Below are 27,934 nucleotides of genomic sequence, written 5' to 3'. Positions count from 1 at the left end.
GAGGAAATATTTGCTGATGATTGCACAATGTTCAGCTCCATTCCCGACTCCTGGTGGATCTCGCACCCTAACAGCACTATGACTGTACTTACACAACAGGGACTGCAGCAGTTCAAGAAGGCAGCTCACCACCACCTTCTCATGGGCAGTTACAGATGGGCATCGATGGTCTTGCCAGCGATGCCCACACCTCATGAATTGATTTTTTAAAAGGTTGTTGAGCATTGCACTGAATTGTCAGTCTAGATTATTGCTTCAATGTATGAAGATTATACAACTTTCTAACTGAGAGGTGAGACAGGTACCCATCCAGCCAAACCGATGTTTACAGCCTTACTCATTCACGGGTTAACAAGATTCAAGCTACCCATCGGTCATTGGCTCTGCCCATGAACACTGCCACTTGCCTAAAGCTCAAGTACAGGGTTACTGATACCATTGATGGTTCACGTGGTTCTATGTCACCCAAAAGATTCTCCCACACCTTCTCCTCTCTCCTCCCACTCATCCGAGGTGGGAGGGCACTGGTGGGTCATTGTTGTTTTGTTAAAGCCGGAATGGAATGACCAGGTGGGGTAACAGGTTTGTTGCATCACACAGACCTCACCAGGGAAACAATTATTGGCATCAAAGTGTTGAACAGACAGGGATTAAGGACCAGGTTGACTCTAAGTCATTTGTAGGACGAGGCCGTTTGATGTGGTCGCTTTGACTTTTGAAAGGTAATTGTTGTCAAATTACAGAGGAGATGTCCGGCTGCAGCCAGTTTTCCTGCACTATTGCCTTCAATTCTCCCTTTGTACACAGGCACCTTACTGCTGGCAAAGGTAGAAATTCCAACTCACACTTCACCTATATGATAACATCGCTGAAATGTCACAGATCAAGAAAGTCGTGTCTTTGATTGCTGGCTTATACTGAGTTAGCTTCACTCAGCCTGGGTGCCACTCAAGGCGTCGCTCAGTATACCACCTGGGGTGCCACAGTAGGGATGGATCTTCCATTCCCTTGTTCAGTGGCTAAGGCAGATTCAGCAATGCTGCTACAGCTTGAACACAGCACAGGCTCACGGGTTAAACTTGGGGCCCCCCCCCAGAGTACATAACTCAGTACCACACTGCCTGGAGTTATAGAGTGAGCCTTTGAGGCAGCAGCGTTCCTCTCGGCCGCTACGGACACACTGGGAATCTGAGAAACTGGGAGCAGTTCACACTGTTTCTATCACATTGCATTGCTTCACAGCATGGCTTTCTGATTCACAAGTAAGGCATTAAAATAAAGCATGCGATCATTGGAACAGAGCAGGCCAGTCAATGTTCCAGATTTGATTCGATTTGATTTGATTTATTATTGTCACATGTATTAGTATACAGTGAAAGGTATTGTTTCTTGCATGCTGTACATATTTCCATTACTCCCAGGTGAAAAAATGCTTCCTGATTTCACTCCTGGACAGCCTAACTCTAATTTAAATATTCAGCGCCTCAGCATGACCATTTGCATTTATAGAGCACCTATAACATAGTTCAATGCCCCCAGCTTGAGCTCTCCACCTCTCTCAGCCATTCCACTGTCTGATTTGACACACAGCCTGTCCAACATCCACGACCGGATGAGCAAAGGTTTATCCAACTGCTTTTGATCTCTGTCACAAACTTTGTTCCCTCGTTGCCGACTCTCTCCTCCTGGCAACTTTCCGAGGCTGGACCGGACCATTCGCAGCCTAGGCATTATATCTGGCTCTCTCTAAACTTCTCCGCTTTTATACCTCTCTCGCCTCTGTCATGTTCTTGTGCTAGGCCAGTAGGAAGGATGCACAGAAGAACTTCTAGTTCTTGACTAGTTAAAGTATTTTATTATAAAATAAATGCATGGTAAAGAGAAATACAATAAATATATTACAAACTGATACATTATCCTAGAGCTACTACAACTGTGATGATCCACTAACACCACTATCTCCTAACTCCTCGAGGTACAAAGTCGCATGGTAGATTTGCACTGCCACCTCTTGGTCGGAGGTTGTCTACATCATCATAAACATGATAGTTTATGCATATCATTACAGTCTCCTTGAAATCATTAATTAAAATCCACCTCTTTGACCAATGATTTGGTCACCTGACCTAATGTCTCCTTGTGTGGCTCAATGTTACACTTTAACATTTCTGGGAGACACCTTGAGAGGTCTTACTATGTTAAAGATGTTGGCCGTGATTCTCCGAGCCCACGTCAGGTCAGAGAATCGCCGGTGACGTGGGAAACTCCCGCCACGCCGCTCCGACGCTGGGAAGCAATTCTCCGGCGACCGAAGATCGCCAATCGCCGATTCTCGGGGTCGCCTGTACCGCAGGAATGAGACTTAACTGGCTTTGAGCCAAGTGACAAAAGGAAGTTGCATAATGGCTGTGAACTCCAACCCAACCCTGTCAACAGGTTAGCTTCAAGAACACAATCTTCTGAAGCTGTGTGCTGCCATCTGCACTATTCTCAGGCTGGGCACAGGAGGAATAGGCTGATCTAAAATTTCATTCAAATAACCCTCCCATGATTGAACAAGAAGCTCGATAACTCTGGCCACACAGCCCATTGTTGGATATTTTATGGATTAGCTTGGTAAACCAGGGATGTCATAGCATTAGCAGGGTTAAGCTAACCTTACTTTCCATTTAGCACCTGACCATGTACAGAGAGCAGCAGGTGTGAAAATAAAAGCATTGCATAAAGTGGATCTTAAAGACTATAATTAGATGTCTGTGCTCAGTTTCTGGGGCCAAACTTTAGGAAAGATGGCATTGCCACTGAGGGTGCAGAGAGATTCACTAAAATTGTTCCAGGGACAAGATGCGTTGGTTAAACGGAGGGACAAAGGCTATTTTCATTCGAACAAATGAGGCTACGTGTGGGAGAATCGCGGGAGGGCCGGGCGACTCACGACACATCCCCCTGGCGCCCCCCCCGCGATTCTCCCACCCCCCGCTCGGAAGAATCGGCGCTCACCGTTATTGACGGCGAGCGGCGATTCTCCGGCCCGGATGGGCCAAGCGGCCTGCCATTACCGACGGGTTCACGACGGCGGCAACCACACCTGGTCGCTGCCGTCGTGAACATGGGCGCCAAATGCTGGTTTGAGGCTTGTGGGGGGCGGAGAGGGGAGTGAGTACCACGGCCGTGCTCGGGAGGGGACTGGCCCGTGATCGGTACCCACTGATCGTCGGGCCGGCGTCTCAAAGTGACACACTCTTTCCCCTCCGCTGCCCCGCAAGATCAAGCCGCCATGTCTTGCGGGGCAGCGGAGGGGAAGACATCAACCGCGCATGCGTGGGTTTGAGCCGTCAGCCGTTGTGACGTCGGCCGCGCATGCGCGGGTTGGAGCCGCCCAACCTGCACATGCGCGGCTGACGTCACTTAGGCGCGGCCATCGCGTCATTCTCGGCGCGCCGCCTTGCCGCAAGCATCAAGGCCCGGCAGCCGAGAGTTACGGAGCGCCGCTCCTAGCCCCCGGGTGGGGGTGAATAAGGTGAGAGGAGCGGCCTCCGAGGCCGTCGTGAAACTCGGCCGAGTTCACGACGGCCTTCCCGATTAATCGCGGGAGCGGAGAATTCCGCCCCAGATGGAGGAGTTGAAAATAACAATGGATTTTGATCTGATAAATCATGAAAAACTATTTCCATTGGTGCCAAAATAGATATTGAGAGAATTATTTTTTTACAAAGAAAGAAGCTTTGATCTGATTCTCCGTTCCTGAGATTATGGGCTGGATTCTCCGATTGCTGAAATCGCATTCGCCGATTGGCCGGAGAATCCGTTTTGACGGCAAAATCAGGGGCGGCGCCTGTTTCTGGATGCTCTGTCCCCTCCAAAATGGCATCAATGGCGAGTACCCAGCACGCCATTGGGACGGCCTCAGGACGTCACCTGAAGACCCTCCCCCGATGCTCCATCACCGATGGGACAACTTCCCAATGGCATGAATCACTTGTGGTCTGAGGTTTGTCAACTTCGTGTGGCGGCTCCACCACAGTCCGGGGGGGGGGGGGAGCCGTTCCAGTGGCCGGGGAGGGCGTTGGTGGGGGCTGGAGAGACTGGAGGGGGGTGGTCCAGGGGTGGCAAGGGAATGTTACAGGGGGGCACTATCTGGCAGGCCGGGTCCGCATGCGGCCGGCGCCATGTTGTACAGCGCGGCCGCCGCAGGTCGCCGCCGTGTGCATGCCCGGCCACGGACCCAGATATTCTCTGTCTGTATCTGCAGGGAAAGCTGGGGGATTTACATGGCATGGCTGCTAGCCCCCCACCGGGTGAGGATTGGTGTGGGAGTGCCGCCGACTTTTTGGTCGTAATGCTAGACACATGCTCCGGACATAGCCTCAAATTCGGAGAATCCAGCCCTATGTGTTGACGCCGGCGCAGAATTTGTGGTGTTCCACGACATCAAAACATGCCGCCGCACCTGGACCGATTCAGCAGCTGTTAAGGGGATAGCATTGGCGCCATGTGGGACGCAATCGATTCCAATGGGAAACAGCGCCGGAATTCGGTGGGTCCGAGATTTACACTCAGGAGACTGACAAGCAGCAGCCGCATATACACATTTCATTCTCCACACATGGAGGGGAGAGTGCTGGGGGGAGAGTGCTGGGGGGAGAGTGCTGGGGGGAGAGGGCTGAGGAGAGTGCTGGGGGGAGTGCTGAGGGGAGAATGCTGGGGCCTGGGGGAGAGGGCTGAGGAGAGAGTGCTGAGGGGAGAGTGCTGAGGGGAGAGTGCTGAGGGGAAAGGGCTGGGGGGAGAGTGCTGGGGGGGAGAGGGCTGGGGCCTGGGGGAGAGGGCTGAGGGGAGAGTGTGAGGGGGAGAATGCTGGGGGGAGAGTGCTGAGGGGAGAGTGCTGGGGCCTGGGGGAGAGTGCTGAGGGGAGAGTGCTGAGGGGAGAGTGTGAGGGGGAGAATGCTGGGGGGAGAGTGCTGAGGGGAGAGTGCTGGGGCCTGGGGGAGAGTGCTGAGGGGAGAGTGCTGGGGCCTGGGGGAGAGTGCTGAGGGGAGAGTGCTGAGGGGAGAGTGCTGGGGGAGAGTGCTGAGGGGAGAGTGCTGAGGGGAGAGTGCTGAGGGGAGAGTGCTGAGGGGAGAGTGCTGAGGGGAGAGTGCTGAGGGGAGAGTGCTGAGGGGGAGTGCTGAGGGGAGAGGGCTGAGGGGAGAGGGCTGAGGGGAGAGGGCTGAGGGGAGAGTGCTGGGGCCTGGGGGAGAGGGCTGAGGGGAGAGTGTTGAGGGGGGAGGGCTGAGGGGGGAGTTCTGAGGGGAGAGTGCTGAGGGGAGAGTGCTGGGGGAGAGTGCTGAGGGGAGAGTGCTGAGGGGAGAGTGCTGAGGGGAGAGTGCTGAGGGGGGAGTGCTGAGTGGAAAGGGCTGAGGGGAGAGTGCTGGGGGAGAGTGCTGAGGGGGGAGTGCTGAGTGGAAAGGGCTGAGGGGAGAGTGCTGGGGGAGAGTGCTGAGGGGGGAGTGCTGAGGGGAGAGGGCTGAGGGGAAAGGGCTGAGGGGAAAGGGCTGAGGGGAGAGTGCTGAGGGGAGAGTGCTGAGGGGAGAGTGCTGAGGGGAGAGTGCTGAGGGGAGAGTACTGAGGGGAGAGTGCTGAGGGGGGAGAGTGCTGAGGGGGGAGTGCTGAGGGGAAAGAGGCCAGATTGGGGGGGGATCTCACTTGGTGGCGCCCCCCCGATCTCGGCATGGGCAATCGCCCGGTCCTCGGGTGCACCAGCTATGTCCAGTGCCCTCTGCTCGTGCACAGTGAGGGGCCGCAGGTCAGGTTCACCCCCTCCGGTTCGGGCACGCTCTTGTTGGTTATGGGCAGTCTTCTCCTGAGGTGGCTGGGGAAATGACAGCATTGTTAGGCGGTCCGATGCATGCGGTTGGATCTATGTTGGCATGTGTGCAGAGGGCACACGGCCAACACGGCTTACATGGGTGGCTGCTATCCCCCTGGGAGGGGGTGAGTGTCACACATGTGCGGGGGTAGGGGGGTTGGTGCCATGGCACACTGCTGGGTACTCACCCTGTCTGCCCTCAGTAGGTCGTTGAGCTTTTTGCGACACTTCGCCAGTCCTGGGTGTCAACGCGATGGCACTGACGGTCGCGCCCACCTCCCTCCACAACCGCCGGGCCACATTGGGTGGGACCCTCTGGCCGGGTCCAGGGTACAGACGCCCCCTCCTCTCCTCAAGGGCGTCTAGGAGCGTCTCCAGGCCGTGGTTGGTGAATCCAGCAACTTGTGTTTGGCAAATGGGGAATGTGATAGAAGCCCCAATGGAGACTTCCACAGGAGCCCACCCCGAGTGAATAGGTTCTGGAGGAGAATTGTGGGTCAGTTCCTCTAAAGCACAAGTAATTATTAAGCAACGGCATTTGCAACTCATAAACATGACTGTGGCCAAATGGTAGGAGAAACTGGGATAGAAACCACAAACCAGAACGGCTTCCCTGAACAGGCAGAATGGGAAACTATGATGGTAATAATAAGTTTGTTACAGCAAGGAGTGTTCTGACCTGGTGTATCTACAAATAATTCACTGATTTGGCCGGACGGATCTTGGCAACTGACAATTGACTATCGAGAATTATATAAGGCAACTCCATTGACTGCACCTACGGTTCCGACTAGCCTCGAGGCCATGATACAACAGACCCTGCAAGGTCGATATTTCACGGTATTAGATATCAGTAATGATTTTTGGTCAATTTCCTTAAAGAGTGAATGCCAGTATAAATTTCCCTTTACCTTTCAGGGCCAACAATACATGTAGAGCCACGTGCCCCAAGAGTTCCAAAATTCACCTTCTATTTTTCACCAAAGACTAACCCAAGGACTCGAACGGGGGATGGTTTAGCACAGTGGGCTAAACAGCTGGCTTGTAATGCAGAACAAGGCCAGCAGCGCGGGTTCAATTCCCGTACCGGCCTCCCCGAACAGGAGCCGGAATGTGCCGACTAGGGGTTTTTCACAGTAACGTCATTGAAGCCTACTTGTGCCAATAAGCGATTATATATACATTTTCCCCGTTCAGTATGTGGATGACCTCCTCCTGCAAACAGATGTGAGGGAGGACCAGCTACAGCTTTGAGCCGAGTTATTAATGCTACTCATCTCCCTGGATCTAAAAGTGAACCCAAAGAAAGTTTAAATCATTAAGCCCCAAGTCACGCATAACTTATGGAATATGGGAAATAGAGGGCAAACATGTCGAAACAATATTGAGATTCCTATTCCGAGAGATGGAATGACCTTTCTAGGATTAGTCGGCTACGGCCGTAACCACATGGATGTCTTTGCCACAAAAGTCGCTCCATTGTTGGGACTCCTCAAGAAGGCCACCTTGTGGCAATGGACGGAACAGCATGCTCAGCCATTGTGCACCTGAAAAAGGTTTTAGCCACAGTCCTAGTTTTAGAGACCTCAGATCCATCACTTCCCTTCGCCCTAGAAGGATTGGCCACTGAGTTAACCATTTTGGCTGTTCTGCTCCAGGAACGACATGACAGGCTCGGTCCAGTCCCATATGTATCCCGACTCCTGCCCCACACGGGACAGGGGTTTTCTGTATGTGAACAGGTATAGCATTTTTCATACATTATCGGATCAAACCCTTTAACTATTCTCACAGAACATAGCCAATTCAACTGTTACAGAATGGATGCATTAAAGATGGGACGGTAAGTCAGAACCATATAGTCTGATGGGCATTAATGCTCCAAGGCCGTAACCTTACAGTTAATAGAACCAGAATCCCTACGTCCCTCACACTCTCACAATGGGGAACAGTATGAACGTCAGGTCTTGACAGCCAATGATCCCATTCGTGCCAAATAAAAGGGCGAAGCCCAAGGCACTGAGGCCCAGACCTTCCCACCCTTAAAAATCCTTGTTGAAAGCTCCTCCGTGGTAGAGGATGCCATTCAGAAGACGGGTTGTGGTATCTATATGGAAGATCTCCCAGGCAAACCGTTAGTAGAACTGGCATTAAAACTAGCAGACAAAATGAGTACCCAGACTGCCGAATTAGCAACAGTAGGTTATGTGGATAGTCATCCAGATGAATTTCCCCCACCAGTGGACATGCACTCAGATAGTACGTCCGTGTGCCGTAGTTTAACAGAATCTCTTCCCCTGTGGGAAGGAAAAGGCTTTGTATCAGCAGAGGGAGAAGCCTTCGCCATCTGCACCACTTTTGAAGTACATTATTCAGTCAACACAGGATTATCCAGGTGAAAGCACATTATATGTCATCACCCGTAGGGAACATTACAGCAGATGAATTGGAAAAACAGGGCGTCCGCGAAGGGGAGCCATGGAAACACCCAATCGGCAAACAAATTGACGCCATCACAGTTAATCAGACAAAGAGGGAGGACTTGGTGAGGACACGCGAGCCAGGTGAGGATTTGAAACAAATCAGAGATGGAGCGTTTCTGACATCTTATCAGAAATGGAAAGCTAAAATAGAGCTAAAGGTCTCATCCTTAAGAATGGAAGATATGTGGTACCGACCCAGGATCAGAACCAGATAATCTATCGATGTTCAGGGACATCAGGGTGTAAATACAACTACAGAAATAATTAGAAGTTTATGTTGGTGGCCCAAATTAGATGGGGATGTAAAGCATGACGTGAAAAATTGTCTGGTTTGTGCCCAAAATAATCCAGACCACTGTGCTGAGAAAGGAGAGCTTAGACACGCCAAGTCGGTAAATGGGACATGGACAAATTTACAAATAGACTATGTGGGCCCCTTGCCACCATGTAAGGGGGGGTTTGAGTGAAGCTTTCCCGACCAGGACAAACACTGCAAAAGTAACAGCCAATGTGCTGGACAGCAGGTGTTCACCAGATGGGGAATTCCCCCGTAGCATTGCCTCAGATCAAGGAACTCATTTCATCACTCAGGTGATGCAGAATGCAATGACCCTATTAGGAATAAACAGAAATTTCACATAGCCCATAGGTTCCACAGAACCTTGAAAAGCATGATTCGGGAAACTTGATTCGGGAAACTGTCCAACAAAATACGCCTACTTGGACTGTGGTTCTGGCTGCTTGTCCTAATAATAGTACAAAATACCGTATCCAGCTCAGCAGGTTTTACTCCCCATGTCGTGAGGAGCAGAGCCCTTAGAGTCATAGATGTTTACAACATGGAAACAGGCCCTTCGGCCCAGCTTGTCCATGACGTCCAGTTTCTATCACTAAGCTAGTCCCACTTGCCCGCATTTGGCCCATATCCCTCTATACCCACCCTGCCTATGTAACTGTCCAACTGTTTTTTAAAGGACAATATTGTACCCGCCTCTACCACTGCCTCTGGCAGCCCGTTCCAGATGCTCACCACCCTCTGTGTGAAGAAATGTCCCCTCTGGTCTCTTTTGTATCTCTCCCCTCTGACCTTAAACCTATGCCCTCTAGTTCTAGACTCCTCTACCTTTGGGAAAAGATGTCGCCTATCTACCTTATCTATGCTCCTCATTATTTTACAGACCTCTATAAGATCACCCCTACGCTTCCTTGTTGGGATTGGATGTGCCAGAGCCAGAATTGGAAGCTGTCGGCCATGAAAAGACTGCGTAACAATTGATGGACAATATTCAAGCTGCCCGTGTGGCCACTACAGTTAAAATGGGACAGAAAAGGGAAGGGCAGCGAAGCATAGTTTGACGGAAAGGTCAAGCTTGTGGAGTATGAGATTGGGAGAAAAAAAGTTATGCTCCAAATTCACCAGGATGTCGTGTTTGGGTGTGGGACTTCCGATTTTCAGTCTTCACCATTTTTGCAATGACGGAGATTCTGCCCCACCGGGGTCAGCGTTTCCAGCATTTTCTGGAGGTTTTTTCTCCAACATCTGCTTATGGGGCTCGGTGTCAGATTTTGTTTAATAATGCTTTTATCAAGCGCTTCTGGACATTGTACTGTGATAGCGGCACAATATAAATGTAAGTTGTTATGTGCTCAACGTGAGGCTGAGTCACAGGCGTCAGGTATCCGATAGGAAATGTGAAAGAGATGTGTGCAGTGTGTTTGCAATAATAATACAATAAGAACATTTAAAGGCGTTTCCTGGTTTAAATGTTGACATTTCATAACCAGTTTCAGCATGTAATTTAGAGTCATTCTCCAAACAATCCGTGTCTGACAATGTATCAATTAGACAATCAGTTAGAGTCAGCTGCATTAGCCAGGAGTCTGCTAGCTAGATGGAATTTGTAAGGAACGTTTCAACTCCTTTGTACAAAATGCTTTCAAATAGCAACAGTCATTTTCTATTCAATTTAATGTTGGACGTCAATGAATTTCTAAAGCAGGTTCAGAAGAAGAAAGTTTAAGGGGCTTAGGCGGTTAATTTATGAGGAGAGGTTACACAAATCATATTTCCTTGAATGTAGAAGACTGAGGGGCGATCCGATCAAGCTGTTTAAAATGTTAGAAGGAGCCAAGAGAGATGGAGAAACTACTTCCTCTGATTAAGGAATCGAGAACGAGCACCATTACTTTAAAAAGTGTTAGGCCATTCGGATACAGAATCAGGAAGCCGTTGGCTGTCCATTAATTTGGGAAACTCCAGGAAGGTGGGTTTCTGCCTCGGCTTTTCATGCGGCAGAACTGACTGATTATTGACCTGCTCGCTGATCTTTGGGCACACACAGGAGGACAGAGCACTCGGTTGTGGGATTCGGAGCGCAGGAAGCACTTTCTCAGAGTGGTGTAATTCTGGAATTCACCCTCTCGAAAGGCTGGGAAACAAATGGAACTTGCAAGACTTAGGCCGATAAGAGTTTTGTTCGGGTAAGGAGATTGAGGGATATGGAACAAAGGTGGATAAATATTTTTTCTCCCAGGTTTTGCTCATAATGGTGCCCCAGGGATTCATCTTTAATTCCTGATTAATGCACAGAGCACGGTGAGGGCCCACAGCCCAGGCAGCTGGCAGTCACCAGCTACACCATGTAGATAACTCAGCTATGCAGCTTCAATATGTTGATAAAAGCAAATTACTGCGGATGCTGGAATCTGAATCAAAAACAGAAAATACTGGACAATCTCATCGAGTCTGACAGCCTCTGTGGAGAGAGACGGGAGCTAGCGTTTCCGAGTCTGGATGACAAACAGCTTTGACAAAGTTGCCCAGACTCGAAACGTTAGCTCCCGTCTCTCTCCATAGATGCAGTCAGACCTGCTGAGATTGTCCAGTATTTTCTGGTTTTGTTTACCATTGAAATGTTTATTTGTTTACCCATCCTCCCATGAAGAGTCCTGGTCTCGGCGGGTAACTTTCCAGCACGGAACATCAAATGGAACAAATCAGGTCCCCCCATTCTCCTCAACCCTCTTAAGGAGCACGTTTCCACGTCATGTCTTTTATAATAACTCAACTATTGCGTCCCCATCCCACTGTCCCCATTCAACCCAAACACTATTCTTTATTTCTAATCATTTGTGAATAAAGCCTGTCAGCAAGATAATGAATTATACCCATTGAAGACCGATGGATTTGGACCTCAGCTGAGGCTTCAGTCAGACGGGCTGATGGTTGGAGTGAAATGTTGGGCACATGCCTGTGTGGGACACAATGATGTGGCCAATCGTGCCCCAGTGTCACATTGACCCCATTTCTTTTCTCAACCAAGTTATCAGTAATAGATCAGCAATGAACCTGTGATGTTTCCCCGAGTGCTGGTGATCTGTCCTTCAATCCCACCATGAGAGTGTAGTTGAACTGATCTTCAAACTAAATGCGGCTGAAGACTTCTCCTTCCACTGACTTATCCTTCTTGAGGCATTGCAGGAATAAGGTCGAGGTTTTCCATATGCGGAGTTGATATTTTCCAGGAATTGAGTGAAGAATTCTTCCAGCACAGAAGGAGGCTATTTGGCCTAATTGTGCCTGCACTGACTCTTCAAAACAAGCATTGTGACTTAGTGCCCTGCTTTTTCCCCGTACCCTTGCATATTGTTTGTATTCAAGTAATCACTTAACGCCCTCTTGAATGCCTCAGTTGAACCTGCCTCCACCACACTTCCAGGCAGTGCACTCCATTGTAAGCTATTGAATGGCGAGCAGGCTCGAGGGGTCAGATGGCCTACTCCTGCTCCTAGTTCTTATGTTCTTATGTAACAGAGAAATCATTCACTGAAGCTTTGTAGAATCCCTATCATGCAGAAGGAGGTCATTTGGCCCATTGAGTCTTTCAAAGAGCACCCTACCTGGGTCCACACCCCCACCCTATCCCCATAACCCCACCTAACCTACACACTTTTGGACACGAAGAGGCAATTGAACATGGGGCAAATCCACCAAACATGCACATCGTTGGGCTGTGGGAGGAAACCAGAGCACCCGGAGGAAACCCACGCAGACACGGGGAGAATGTGCAGACTCCACAGACAGTCACCCAAGGTGGGAATCAGTACCAGCACTGACAGAAAAGTGTGTTCCAAATTGGGACAGAGGAAGTAAAGCCACGTGGGTAGGTGTTTTGTGCCTTGCAGAACTATTTTGAAAGAAATGGTATTCTAGTTATATTTATATTATAGCGAGGGCCTGACGTTGGGGCACAAATCCATTCCCCACTACCAACTCCCTCCTGAGGTCCCAAGTCCTATTCTGGCCTGTCCAGTAAAGGAAACTTTCCAATTCCACCTCAAGTCTGATTTGTATCCATTGCCTCGCCATGACTGTTTACCTGATTCTTGCCTGTCTATAATTACCTGGCTGTACACCTGATTAATGACCTTTCCAAAAAAAGACTTGTTTACAGGGTTCAGCTAATGAAATGAAATGAAAATGAAAATCGCTTATTGTCACGAGTAGGCTTCAAATGAAGTTACTTTGAAAAGCCCCTAGTCGCCACATTCCGGCGCCTGTTCAGGGAGGCTGTTACAGGAATGGTGAGGCTGATTCATTTAAATCCAGTGCCCTCTTGGCCTGTGACAGCAAGAATGTTCATAACTTGAATCAACACAACCAGAAGGATCCACAGATTGTGAGTATCTCAGTATCCATTTCCTTCCTCAGACATGCACAGATTACATTGACACAGTTCCTACACACTCTCGTGCAATCCTGTTCCCACTCTCGCTGAGTCTCTGAATCTCAGTGTTCTGCACTGTCACTAATGTGGCTGCACCACAACTGTGTTTCAGAGAACATCGCTCACCATTTAGTCATCAGCTGTAGACGCCACCCTTTCACCCACGAGCCTACTTTGAAATCCAGACGGATGGATCAATGGTTTCCTCTTTCTTAAGGTTGGAAGAATCCTCCATGTGTGAGATGAGAGCAATATATCTCAATACAGCTCCTGTCCCTGTATTTACTGGGGTTTCCTGGGCATTTATTAATATTTACAGGTGGTCTCTGCGGAGGTGTGTCAGTATACAAAGGGAGTGTCAGCACTTAGAGGGGGTCTCCAGGAGAAACAGTATTTCCCAAGGGTCCGAGGAGTGTCAGTATTTGCAATGAGTTCTGGGAGTTTTAGATTTTACAGGAGGTCCTCAGGAGTATTACTGTTGACAGCTGGCTGCCAGGAGGATGCCAATATTTATTTGTGGCCCCTGGATGTGAGTCATTATTTACAGGTGGCCCCCAGGAGTGTCAGAACTTTTAGCGCTGATGACAGGCTCCAATAGTGTTAGACATACTTTTATTATTTTCACATTAAAATGTAAAACACACATTTCTTGCTAAAATCAGTCAGCTAACCACCCAAGCACACACAGCCTTCCTTAGCAGCACATTCCATGCAGATGAGTAAGGGATCAGCAGTGGATGTGTCATTTAAAACAAAAATCAGAATGAGAAGCTTGACTTTGGGCAACAACATGTGACGAGGATAAGCAGAGATTGCCCTGAAGCGACCCAGGTCTGGTCCAGGGTGCTTTGTCCAATATCTCACCTCTCTCTCTATGGGAAGGGGACTGGGCCCAAAACTAGGCAGTGTACACCTCACACACAAGTTATAGGCAACTTTTCTCTGCCTTGTTTTTGTTACGTTTTCAGGAGATCGGCCTCTGTGCAGTGGTCACTTTTATTTATATAGTTGCCTTGTTATGTTCCATGTGTTGACTTGGTAAACAGGCCTGTATCCTGGTGACTGGGTCAGGTCTTTTGATGATGTGCCTGGCTCCATTTCACAGCTTGTTCAAAACTCTGACCGAGTCATTGCACAAGAACACCGATACCAGTGCAAACTCTATTTAAAAAAAAATTATCAATAATTAATTATACGGTCAACATTCGCTGGCAGGGTCAGCATTTATTGCCCCTCTGTAGTTACCCTCAGAGAATGGTCATGGACCTTCTTAGCCTACTGTTGAACACAACTGAGTAGCTGACTGAACCACTTCAGAGAAAAGCTTGCCAATCTGTTGTAACCCGACCAGAGGCACATCAACATCAGTGTCCCCATGGCCTCACCTGAATGTGACCATTCGGGGAGTAGGAGTTGTATCTAGTAGGTTAAATAAATAAAGAGTTTTTCTAACAGTCATGGCTTCCGCGTGGTCGCTCGCCTGGAGCTTTACACATCCCTCGAGGATTGTCCTGAAATCTCAAGAATTAACGATTAATCCTATGGATGCTGGTTAGAAGAAAACTTGGGAGAAAATCTGAGGGATGTGTAATTTTGAGGGTGTTTCTCTTTTTCTGAACACTTTGAGTTATAAAATATTGAAGATGGGAAAAAAAACTGCTTGACTGGGAAAGGTGATTAAGTGCTGAAAACATCATGAATATGTCGAACACCTATTCAGAGGGCAATTGAGAGTTAAGCATGTCAATGGGGTGTAAGAAATCACCTTATAAATAGCCTTACAAAATCCACAGGGATGTATTGAATATTGTAGGATTAGCTCCCTATCCCTGTTATAAAGAGAGCTGCTACAGCGGCCTGCTGGCCTGACAAACACAGGACATTGTAGGCCTGTTATTGCTACCAAGGACATGTCTCCCGCACAGGCTCTGAAACAAGACATTCCTAAAGCTTGACAAGACGTGGGTCTCATGACCCATATGTAAACTAACTGTCTGAGTAAAGATTATACAGGATGTCTGGCAAGCGACAAGCCCCGCAGGATGACTTTGGCGCCAGAGTGGTAGGCAGCGGAGGGGTTTGCCTTGAGCATCTGTCCTTTGGTGATTGGATAGATGGGGCCAAATAAGTGATTGACATGGTATTTCCCCCAACTTGGAGAAATATATGAACAGATTCTCGGGGGTGGAGGGGGTAGGGGAGTTTGCAGCCTTCTTCAGAGGAGAACTGCTTAACACTTAGAATACTGAGAGCAGAGGAGATCAGCTAAGAAGATTAGCACTCACACCGTGTCATCCATCCATTCATCGTCTAGGGCTGGTAAGACACTCCCACTTGTCATGGCTTGTATATCTTTTCTGTCTATTTAGCCGATGCACCATATTTAAACTGTTGCTTCTTAGTAAGTTGCTTTAAAATCACTTAGGAGTTTGACCCCCTTTATTAGGTAATCTTACAGTGGGCCCAGAGTCACATATAGGTCAGGCTGGGTAAGGACCTTCCTTAAAAGCACATTTGTGAGTTGGCTGGGAATTTATAACAGTCCGATAGCGTCACAGTCACTTTTACTGATCCCAGCTTCTTATTTCCTGATTGTTTTTTTAAACTGATTTCAGAATTGCCAAAGTGCCCTGGTGGGATTTGAATTTACATTCTCTAGATTATTTGTCTGGCCTCTGGATTACTCATATCATATAAAAACAGAAAATGCTCGAAACCCTCGGCAGGCCAGGCAGCATCTGTGTTTTATTAGTTCAGTAACAATGGCACTGCACTACCGTACCTGCAACATTTATCTGACTGAAGCAGGAGGTAGTTGCTCCACAGACAAATTGGGGAGGACCGCAAGGAAGAGAAGGGTCACCCTTTCCCCGAGTTGAAGGAAGATTGGGCCCTCTATTCTGGAAGGAGGCGATGAGAGGGAGAATCTCACCGTTTGTTGGATGATTGAGCTATCACAGTTCAAAAGTTACATTTACCATCAGGCCATAAGGGTCGACAATTTCCTGGAATTATTCAGCCCAAGGAAGTAACCAAAGTTATGGGGCAGGATTCCCGCTCCTGAGAATAAGGGCGGCATTCTCTGCTTTCTGACGCCAAGTTTGTAATCGGCGATCGGGTGGAGAATCCCTTTTTACGACTGAAGTGGGGGCGGTGCCTGGTTTCAGATGCTCCCCTCACCCCCTCCAAAATGGCATCATCGGGGAGTACTCCGCACGCCGTTGGGACAGCCTCAGGGCGCCAGCTGAAGGCCCTCCCCCGATTCTCCGCCCCCAATGGGCCGAGTTCATGCAACGCGGTTCACTTTTGCTTTCAGTTTTCGTGAACCCCGCGTAGCGGCTGCTAGCCCCTCACTGGTCCCGGAATCGGTGAGCGTTCAGCGCCGATTTTGGTGTCGTAAAACGCGACAGGTCCCACGCCGGCGTCGGCACCTAGACGCAGAATCGGAGAATTCCGCCCTGTGTTGTTGTTGGGGCATAATTAATGGACGACAGCAAAACTGCCGCCGAACGTGGATCGATTCAGCAAATGTGAAGGTGCGAGCACCGGCGGCACATGGAACACAATCGATTCCAATGATAAATGGTGCAGGATTCGCCGAGTCCGTGATTGACACACGGGAGGCTTAGAAGCTGCAGCCCCATTTACACATTACACTCCCCACACACACTCATCCCAGCCAACAAGATGGCACTGGTTGTGCTGGAGCGAGTCCATACAGCTGATGAGTCGGCTGGAGCCAGCAGACCCGAGGGAGGTGCCCCGGGGGGACATCTATACGGCCTGGGGCCCTAAGTTCACCGTGGGCTGTTAACGACGTGCGCAGCTGCATGGCTGCCTTTCCGGCTGCGGCAATGGTGTACCATGTCCGTCCACCCCAACCTCACAGCCCACCTCTTGATCACCCCCCCCCGCCCCCCGGCTTCTCCCTCCGGCCCTGGCAGAAGACCCCGGCCAGTGTTACGGCTGTCGGTAAACTATGGCGATGTTGGACACCTTCCGTATCCCCTCTCTCTCTCTCTCTCTCTCTCTCTCTCAGCAGCCACAACAGCAGTTTCACAATTTTTAAAAGCCCAAGTGAACCGCGTCATCGGGAACCAGGAGGCGGAAAATTGTGAAGGCCCTGGTTCGCTAATGATATGCAAACGGTTTTTACGGTATATGCGTTCCGGGCCGCATTGACGCTGTTGAGGTGACAGAGAATTGTGATTTGGCGTCAAATCGGCGCCCGCTGTGATTTTGGGGGCGGAACCTATTCTCCACCCAATCATGTTTTGTGATTTTGGCGTCAGTCAACAGAGAGTCCCGCCCATGGGGTTGGTTTAGGGATGTTCCCTTGAGAATCAGTATCTGACACGTAATGATGAAAAAGAAGGTCAATTCTGGGAGGTTTAACTGGGGCCACAGCGACAATGCTGGAAATAGGCAGTAGGTAGTTCAGTACCTGTGAAAGTACAAGTGTAAACGTGGAATATTAACCTGGTTTGTCAGTCTAAATTAAACTGGCCTGAGGAACATTCCTGCTTTAAGTCGCTCGCCACGATGGCCATGCCTTCAGTTGCCTGGGTCCTAGGCTCTGAAGATGCTTACCGACACATCTCCACATCCCTACCTCCATTTCCTCATTTAAGACACTCTTTAAAAGCTACCTCTTTAGCCTTGCCTTTAGTCATCTGTCAGAATATCTCCTTCTGTGACTCATTGTCAAGTTTTGTTTTATAACTCCCCTTTCAAGCGCCTTGGCGCATTTTATTATGTCAAAAAAAGTTTGTATATGCACATGTTGTTGCTGTTCAGAATCACTGTTAAGAACTGCTGTAGAGTGTTCATTCATAAATCATTTTTATTCAAACCTTCGATGACAAAGAACCTTAAGATCATCATCACAGCTGAGAAAACGAAAACAAGGTGAGGAGATGAGGCTCGTAGAGCTGAACACCGCCAGTGCCTACAAGAATGGGATAGAAGACGAGGTAGGTTGAGGGATAGCGGATAATAACATCAAGCCTAGTTATTAAAAAGCCACTGGAGGAAAGCCAGACTGAAGGAGGTGAGGATTTTCAAGATTTGAGGATCTGGGAGAAAATGGATTAAAGTGGGAGATGCGATAATGGGGTCATTTTCAACTTGTCCATTTGGACAGAAATTCGACGGTTTGGGTTCTTCATCCGTTATCGCGTCCACCCAATTTTTGTTCCATTGACTGTCTAGCTGAGCTTCAATGTGTGGTACTCTCACGTCTCAATCAGCTGGTGTGAGTTCACATCCCAATCCAGAAAATTGAGTGCACAAATCTCGGCTGGCGCACCACTGTCAGGATAGAGGGTGTGATGCAGTTTTGGAGGCGTTACCTTTTTGATCAGATGTTGAACCAATGACCAATCGATCTCTCAGGAAGGACATGAAAGATTGCCTGGTACTATTTCAAAGAAGAACAGGAGAGTTCTGATCGGGGGTGTTGGTTGAGGAAGGAATGTTGGCCAGGATATTAGAACAACGCCCTCTTCTTTGAATAATGTCACAGGATCTTGTATGTCTAACTGAACAAGGGCAGACAGGGTTTTGATCTAGTATTTCATCTAGAAGATGATACCTCTGGCAATGTACCACTCCCTTGGTGTTAGTCTGAATAATCAGCCCACGCTGCGCTGCCATTCTGAAGTGCAGCGCTCCAGTTCAATCAAAGTGAACTTGTTTATTGAACTCTCAACGCCTTGTTTTTGGGTTTAACTATCTGTTTAGGATGTGCGGTGTCGCAGATTCTTTGTTCTCATCTTTCATGCCTGTTATAAATAGCAACTGGGGATGCATTCCCCAGTGGGATTGCAAATTCAGACTTGGGGTGAGGCAGCAATGGCCGTCGTGGAGCTTGGACTGAGTGCTAACAGCTGCCAGATCCATTTAAATCCGCTCCCTTGACTTTATTGTTGGGCGTGCCCTATTGGACTGATCATTGAGGCCTGATTGTTGCAGCAAAAGAATCACGTGAAAGGGTAGGTGTTCATTTTGTTTAAGACCCCCTGTAGTTCAAACAAATCATAAAATCACTACAGTGCAGAAGGAGGCCATTCAGCCCATCGAGTCTGTACTGACCCTCTGAAAGAACGACCTACCTCGGCCAATGCCCCATAACCCCACCTAACCTTTGGACACTCAGGAGCAATTTCTCATGGCCAATCCACCGAACCTGCACATCTTTGCACTGTTGGAGGAAACCGGAGCACCCGGAGGAAATCCACGCACACACGGGAAGAATGTTCAAACTCCACACAGTTACCCAAGGCCGGAATTGAACCCCGGTCCCTGCTGTGAGGCAGCAGTGCTAACCACTCTGCCACCATGCCATCTGGTGCTGATCACATGCCAACCTTCTTTCACCACCACCCCCAGACCCCAACCCTGTTTATTATCACATCACTATGGACTGGATTTTATGTGCCCCCTGCTGGGCATGTTTTTGGTGGAGGAGCATATAAAATAGGGTGCGTGCCAACTGCACCATCTTTCCGCCCATCCCCAAGCTCACACCATAATATGGGGAGTGGTCAGGGCATCAAAATTGGCCTGCATATTTAAATAAATCATCTAGGGTCAAGTGAGCTTCTGAACAAGCCAATTGATCCTGATAACATGCTGTCCACACCATAATAGGTTATATTTGGCAAGAGCAGGAAGGAAGGGGTATACTATCTTTTGGGGGTATCCTTTGTGCATTGGGAGGCAGCTCCCCTAAGAGAGTTGCCCACCTTTCTTCCTACCCGTTTGCTCTGTAAAACACACCACCTCCATCCCACTCACACTGCCCCCTTCCCTAAACTGTCCAAACCCTCCCCACCCAATAGCTCGGACTGACTTTACTCCAGAATCCATGGGCCCTCTTATTGGGATTCTTGCAGTCCCAGCAGTATCCACTAATGTGCCCTTCACGCTGCCAGATTGGCTGGCAGCACCTTAGGACGGGACCTCTTTCCAAATGAGGGTTCCATACTGTACCACTTTAGCCCACCGGTACGATGTTATGGCTGTGGGACTGGCTGCCATGGAGCTACTGGCTCTGCGCCGATCTTACTTCAAGGAGAGTGAGTTGTAATATGCCCCACCGCCCTAATACGCTGCCCTCTATGTGGGGTGGAGGTCTTGTGGCACAGTGATAGTGCCCCTGTCGCCGAGCCAGAAGATCTAGGTTCCTCTCACTCCAGGACTTGATGGCCAAGGAAGGTGCAATCACAACGCAACCAAACAGATATCACCTTGTAAATCCTTCCAACTCACACCAATGGCCGGTGGTAAGAGGGGGAGGGGTTCCTGATCAGCCATGCGAAGGAGCCTCGACCATCACTATTCATAACTCCAGGCTGCAACATGCATGACAAAGTGGATGCTGCCACGGCAATTCCGATTCCATGGGAGGCCGGTTGGCTCAGTTAGTCCAGTGTGGATCAGACTGGTGCCAACAGCACAGGGTTCGATCCCCATTCAGGCTGGGGTGGATTTGGGACTTGTCGCCTTGCTCTACCTGTGGTGGAGTTCATGGCGCTGTGGCTCCAAAACGGCCTTTGGGCAGAGAATTCAAGTGGAAGATATGTGGGGACTTCCTGTGCACAATGGTAACTACATTTTACATTTAAAATACTTAATTGGTTGTATAGCTCTTTGGATGTGGTCAAGAAAAGTGCGATACAAATGGTGTTTGTTCTTTCTTCTTCATCAACAGACACATCCCTCCAGCAGGTTGAAAGTGATCCATGTGAGGCTTAATTACAACACAATGGGGGGATTTTCTAACCGAGTTGTGCCCGATGCACATCCCACTCTGCAGGGAGAGCCCTAAATGGGGTTTGTACTAGGCGCAGAATGGAGTACGATGCTCTTGGCCAGCGGCACCCGATGGAATCTGTAATCTCATTTAAATATGCTCCGCCCATTCAAAGCCGGAATGTCCCGGGATTCTCCGACCCCACCCCATTGGCACAGCCCATGGCTGGTAGGCAACGCTATTGATCTTCACAGATGGAGAGCATTGGAGTCCCCGGGTGGTCAGGGACAGGGCACTGGCAATGTCAGCTGGCATCCTGGCAGTGCAAGGTTGGCACTGCCTGGGTGGCAAGGGGCACTGACAGGGGATATGGGGGCAATGCCAAGTTGCTGGGCCGGAGACACAGCATGGCCATGAAAGGGGGGTTACGGAGCGGGGCGCGAAGAGAGGTCATGAAGAGGGGTCCTTTAGCGAACCCATAGTGGGGTGTCAGTCACTTTGAGGGGGGGAGAGTTATCAACGGCGGGGGACAGGGCCAGATAGCTGCAAGTGAGGGGGTGTCTGCCGGTGAGCAGGAGAGGCCCGTCAGTATGAGGGGGCTTGTCAATAGGAGGGGCCGGTCAGTAGGAGGGGACGGTCGGCATGAGGGGCTGGTCAGTATGAGGGGCCGTTGAGGAGGAGTGGCCAGTCAGTATGAGGGGCCATTGAGGAGGAGGGGCCGGTCAGTATGAGGGGCCGGTCAGTATGAGGGGCCGGTCAGTACGAGGTGCCGGTCAGTATGAGGGGCCGGTCAGTTTGAGGGGCCGGTGAGGAGGAGGGGCTGGTCAGTATGAGGGGCTGGTCAGTATGAGGGGCCGGTCAGTAGGAGGGGCCGGTCAGTATGATGGGCCGGTCAGTATGAGGGGCCAGTCGGTATGAGGGGCCGGTCGGTATGAGGGGCCGGTCAGTGTGAGGGTCCGGTCAGTATGAAGGGCCGGTCAGTCATAGGGCCGGTCAGTCGGAGGCCGGTTAGTGTGAGGAGCCGGTCAGTATGAGGGGCCGGTCAGTAGGAGGGGCCGGTCAGTAGGAGGGGCCAGTCAGTATGTGAGGCCGTTCAGTATGTGGGGCCGGTCAGTAGGAGGGGCCGGTCGGTATGAGGGGCCATCGGTACGAGGGGCCGGTCAGTGTGAGGGTCCGGTCAGTATGAAGGGCCGGTCAGTCATAGGGCCGGTCAGTCGGAGGCCGGTTAGTGTGAGGGGCCGGTCAGTAAGAGGGGCCGGTCTGTAGGAGGGGCCGGTCTGTAGGAGGGGCCGGTCGGTAGGAGGGGCCGGTCAGTAGGAGGGGCCGGTCAGTATGTGGGGCCGGTCAGTATGAGGGGCCGGTCAGTATGAGGGGCCGGTCAGTATGAGGGGCCGGTCAGTAGGAGGGGCCGGTCAGTATGTGGGGCCGGTCAGTATGAGGGGCCGGTCGGTAGGAGGGGCCGGTCAGTATGAGGGGCCGGTCAGTATGAGGGGCCGGTCAGTATGTGGGGTCGGTTAGTATGAGGGGCCGGTCAGTATGAGGGGCTGGTCAGGATGAGGGGCCAGTCGGTATGAGGGGCCGGTCAGTATGAGGGGCCGGTCAGTATGAGGGGCCGGTCAGTATGAGGGGCTGGTCAGGATGAGGGGCCAGTCGGTATGAGGGGCCGGTCAGTATGAGGGGCCGGTCAGTATGAGGGGCCGGTCAGTATGTGGGGCCGGTCAGTATGAGGGGCCGGTCAGTATGAGGGGCCGGTCGGTAGGAGGGGCCGGTCAGTATGAGGGGCCGGTCGGTAGGAGGGGCCGGTCAGTATGAGTGGCCGGTCAGTATGAGGGGCCGGTCAGTAGGAGGGGCCGGTCAGTCATAGGGCCGGTCAGTCGGAGGCCGGTTAGTGTGAGGAGCCGGTCAGTATGAGGGGCCGGTCAGTAGGAGGGGCCAGTCAGTATGTGAGGCCGTTCAGTATGTGGGGCCGGTCAGTAGGAGGGGCCGGTCGGTATGAGGGGCCATCGGTACGAGGGGCCGGTCAGTGTGAGGGTCCGGTCAGTATGAAGGGCCGGTCAGTCATAGGGCCGGTCAGTCGGAGGCCGGTTAGTGTGAGGGGCCGGTCAGTAAGAGGGGCCGGTCTGTAGGAGGGGCCGGTCTGTAGGAGGGGCCGGTCGGTAGGAGGGGCCGGTCAGTAGGAGGGGCCGGTCAGTATGTGGGGCCGGTCAGTATGAGGGGCCGGTCAGTATGTGGGGCCGGTCAGTATGAGGGGCCGGTCAGTATGAGGGGTCGGTCAGTATGAGGGGCCGGTCAGTATGAGGGGCCGGTCAGTAGGAGGGGCCGGTCAGTATGAGTGGCCGGTCAGTAGGAGGGGCCGGTCAGTATGAGGGGTCGGTCAGTATGAGGGGCCGGTCAGTATGAGGGGCCGGTCAGTAGGAGGGGCCGGTCGGTATGAGGGGCCGGTCAGTATGTGGGGCCGGTCTGTAGGAGGGGCCGGTCGGTAGGAGGGGCCGGTCAGTATGAGTGGCCGGTCAGTAGGAGGGGCCGGTCAGTATGAAGGGCCGGTCAGTATGAGGGGCCGGTCGGTAGGAGGGGCCGGTCAGTAGGAGGGGCCGGTCAGTAGGAGGGGTCGGTCAGTATGAGGGGCCGGTCGGTAGGAGGGGCCGGTCAGTATGAGTGGCCGGTCGGTAGGAGGGGCCGGTCAGTATGAGGGGCCGGTCAGTATAAGGGGCCGGTCAGTATGAGGGGCCGGTCAGTATGAGGGGCCGGTCAGTAGGAGGGGTCGGTCAGTATGAGGGGCCGGTCAGTATGAGGGGCCGGTCAGTATGAGGGGCCGGTCAGTATAAGGGGCCGGTCAGTAGGAGGGGCCGGTCAGTATGAGGGGCCGGTCAGTAGGAGGGGCCGGTCAGTATGAGGGGCCGGTCAGTATGAGGGGCCGGTCAGTATGAGGGGCCGGTCAGTATGAGGGGCCGGTCAGTATGAGGGGCCGGTCAGTATGAGGGGCCGGTCAGTATGAGGGGTCGGTCAGTATGAGGGGCCGGTCAGTATGAGGGGGCGGTCAGTATGAAGGGCCGGTCTGTAGGAGGGGCCGGTCAGTATGAGTGGCCAGTCAGTATGAGGGGCCAGTCAGTAGGAGGGGCCGGTCAGTATGAGGGGCCGGTCAGTATGAGGGGGCGGTCAGTATGAAGGGCCGGTCTGTAGGAGGGGCCGGTCAGTATGAGTGGCCAGTCAGTATGAGGGGCCGGTCAGTATGAGGGGCCGGTCAGTATGAGGGGCCAGTCAGTATGAGGGGCCAGTCAGTAGGAGGGGCCGGTCAGTATGAGGGGCCGGTCAGTATGAGGGGGCGGTCAGTATGAAGGGCCGGTCTGTAGGAGGGGCCGGTCAGTATGAGTGGCCAGTCAGTATGAGGGGCCAGTCAGTAGGAGGGGCCGGTCAGTATGAGGGGGCGGTCAGTATGAAGGGCCGGTCTGTAGGAGGGGCCGGTCAGTATGAGTGGCCGGTCAGTATGAGGGGGCGGTCAGTAGGATGGGCCGGTCAGTATGAGGGGCCGGTCAGTAGGAGGGGCCGGTCAGTAGGAGGGGCCGGTCAGTAGGAGGGGCCGGTCTGTAGGAAGGGCCGGTCAGTATGATGGGCCGGTCAGTATGAAGGGCCAGTCAGTATGAGGGGCCGGTCAGTATGAGGGGTCGGTCAGTAGAAGGCGCTGTAGAGTTGTCTGGAGATGGGGGCACCCTTTTCTGGTCATATCACCGTCTTTAGGTCGCCACAAAATCAATTCTAAGGGGGACCGAAACCAGCAGATTAAAAGGTTTAGGTCTCCAGGTCGGGTGACTTTGTATTCTCCCTTCACGACTCCGGAATTTAAAGAAAAAATATTCATTTACAGGATCTGGGCATTGCTGGTTCGGCCAGCATTTATTGTCCATCCCTAGTTGCCCTTCAGAAGGTGGTGGTGAGCTGCCTTCTTGAACCGCTGCAGTCCCTGAGTTGTGGGTACACCCACTGTGCTGTTAGGGAGGGAGTTCCAAGATTTTGCCCCAGCGACAGTGTAGGAACGGCAACATATTTCCTTGTCAGGATGGTGTGTGACTTGAAGGGATAACTTCCAGGTGGTGGGGTTCCCAGCTATCTGCTGTTCTTGTCCTTCCAGATGGTTGTGGTCGTGGGTTTGGAAGGTGCTGTCTAAGGAACCTTGGTGAGTTACTGTAGTGAACCTTGTAGATGGTACACACGGCTGCCATTGTTCGTCAGTGGTGGAGGTTTGAATATTTGTGGAAAGGGAGCAATCAAGCGGGCTGCTTTGTCCTCGATGGAGTTGAGCTTGATTGTTGTTGGAGCTGCACTCATCCAGACGAGTGGAGGGTATTCCTTTTTTTAAATAAGTTTTGAGTACATAATTCTTTTTCCTTTCCAATTAAGGGGTAATTTAGCGTGGCCAATTCACCTACTCTGCAAATCCTTTTGAGTTGTGGAGGTGAGCCCCATACAGACACGGGGAGAATGTGCAAACTCCACACGGACAGTGACCCCGGGCCGGGATCGAACCTGGGTCGTCGGGCACCATGAGGCAACAGTTCTAACCACAGAGCCACCGTGCCACCCTGATGGGGAGTAGTGGGGGTAGCCAGGAGGTGGGCCGTGGAGTCGGGGTGGACGGGCACAGAACACCATTGCTGCAGTCGGCAGCCATGCAGCTGCACACACCACGAACAGTCCACTGTTAACTTAGGGCCACACAGGTCGTATGGGTGCTGATGTGTTATCTGAGTTGGTCTAACATCGACAGCAACTGGATGCAGGGAGACTCGAATCAGGCTTCCGACACAGGATGTGGTCCAACACTGTTTTATTGAACTTGCTGATTGCTGTACATAATCTGCTGTGGGTTGGCACTCTATTAATCTAAACTGATAACCTCAGACTGGCTTGACCAGACTAGCTCTCTGTCACATGGAGAAGGTGCTCATGGCCTTGTGCACTCTAACTATCTCTGTAGCTGTATCCAGTGAGTAGAGGCAGAGTCTTAATGACTCGTGTGTTTTATAGTGGTAGTGTCCTGTCTGGTGATTGGTTGTTCTGTGTCGTGTGTGTTCATTGGTTATTCTGTGTGTCAATCACTGCCTGTCTGCATCTCATTATATCCATGAGTGGATATGAGAACAGGTGCCCCCCCCCCCCCCCCCCCCCCCCAGGGCACCCCCCCCTTGGTCCCCTGTGGCCCCAGCCAACCCATCAGCGGGATGGGTGCACTCCAGCACAACCAGTGCCATCTTGTTGGCTGGCATGAGTGTGTGTGGGAAGTGAAGTGTGTATATGCAGCTGCAGCTTGTCAGCCTCCCGAGTGTCAATCACGGAACCGGCAAATCCTGCACCATTTCTCATTGGAATGGATTGTGTTTCATGTGGCGCCGGTGCTAGACTCCCCACGGTCGCTGAACTGGTCCAGGTGTGGCACCGGTTTTGCTGTCGCGGAAGTCTGCGAATCCTGCCTTCGGCGTGAACACTTATGGTCTCAGGAAGAGAGAATCCCACCCACTGTGTTTATTGACTTTTTGTACCTTCTGGAAGTCTTCAAGCACCTCACTGCCAACAGTTGCTTCAGAAGAGCAGTCACTGTTGCTGGAGAGTAGCCAGTTTATGCACAGCAAGATCCCACATGCAGCTAAGTGAATGAATAAACAGTAATCTTCTTTTGGGTGATGGTTGAGGCAAGAACCTTGGCAAAGACACTGGAGCAACACACTCTTCTTCAAATAATGCCACAGGATCTCCTGCGTCGGAATGAAAAGAGGCAGGCAGAGTCTTGATCTAATGTTTCACCTAGATGATGATACCTCTGGCAGGGTACCCCTCACTTGGTGTTGCACTGAATGATTGGCCCAGACTGTGTGCTCACATCCTCGAGTGGAACTTGAACCTGAAATCTCTGACTCAATCAAAGTACATGACAATCTAGTTTATTAGACTTTCAGCATTGTTTGTTTCAGCTTTAACTACTTGTTTAGAAATGTGCGGTGTAACAAACTATTAGTTCTCACTTTAATGCCCGGTATAAATAGGAAGCCTGGAGGATGCTGAATTACTGGGAGAATAAACCAATGGAGTGGTTCATTAATGAACTTTCTGTATCTCAATCAGAAAAAAAACATGTGTGGAACCAATAGAACATCAGAAATAGAAGCAGGAATCTGTTATTTGGCCCTTTAAGCCCGTGCCGTCATTCAATAAGGTGATGGGTGACTATATACCTCAACTCCGTAGGTGGCATGGTGGCGCAGTGGTTAGCACTGCTGCCTCACGGCGCCGAGGTCCTAGGTTCGATCCCGGTCCTGGGTCACTGTCTGTGTGGAGTTGGCACATTCTCCCCATGTCTGCACAGGTCCCACCCCCACAGCCCAACGATGTGCAGGTTAGTGGAATTGGCCACGCTAAATTGCCCCTTAATTGGAAAAAAGTGAATTGGGTACTCTGAATTTACTTTACAAAAATGTACCCCAACTCCTGCACTATCCAATATCTCCTAATTCCCTCAATACACAAAAAATGATCACTCTCTCTCTGTAATGCATCCACAACTCTCTGAGGTAGTGAATTCCAATGGTTCCCAACATTTTGGGAGAAGAAATTTCACTCATCTTGGTCCTAAATAGCAGCTCTTTATTCAGAGGCTATGTCCACTCGTTTCAAACTCCCCAGCCAGGAGAAACATCCTCCTGGCATTTATCCTGTCAAACCCGCTTAGAATTTTATGGGCAGAATTCTCCACTCCCCACGTGGCGTGGGGGAATCGTGGGAGGGCCTCCGACATTTTTCACGCCCTCCTGACGCCCCCAGCGATCCCCCCCCCCCGGTTTTTACGGCGAATGGCGCTTCTCCGAGCCCGATGGGCTGAGCAGCCGGCTCTTCACGCCCGTTTCAACACGCCAGCAACCACACCTGGTCGCTGCATTTGTGAAACGGGCGCCAGTTGCCTGTTTGGGGCATCTAGGGGCCCGGTTGGCACAGGAGCACCACGACTGTGCTCGGGAGGGGACAGGCCCGCGATCGGTGCCCACCGATCGTCGGGCCAGCGTCCAAAACGGACGCACTCTTTCCCTCTGCCGCCCGGCAAGATCTAACCGCCACGTCTTGCCGGGCGGCTGAGGAG

At 51.3% G+C, this 27,934-nt stretch overlaps 1 protein-coding gene and 1 long non-coding RNA gene across 2 annotated transcripts in view; one reads left to right on the top strand and one right to left on the bottom strand.

Moving 5' to 3' along the window:
• The window catches only part of LOC119979502 (multiple epidermal growth factor-like domains protein 6), a 451,484-nt gene that overhangs the window by 227,488 nt on the left and 196,062 nt on the right, over positions 1-27,934 (bottom strand). The window lies entirely within an intron of this gene.
• LOC119979504 lies at positions 626-10,075 on the top strand. Its single transcript, XR_005463745.1, has 2 exons — positions 626-722; positions 9,507-10,075. It is a non-coding gene; the product is annotated as an uncharacterized LOC119979504 (long non-coding RNA).

This window comes from Scyliorhinus canicula, chromosome 16, assembly GCF_902713615.1.
Source record: "Scyliorhinus canicula chromosome 16, sScyCan1.1, whole genome shotgun sequence".
Taxonomy (NCBI): domain Eukaryota; kingdom Metazoa; phylum Chordata; class Chondrichthyes; order Carcharhiniformes; family Scyliorhinidae; genus Scyliorhinus; species Scyliorhinus canicula.
The sequence above is the reverse complement of the archived record's forward strand: the minus strand, read 5'-3'. Positions and strand labels throughout refer to the sequence as shown.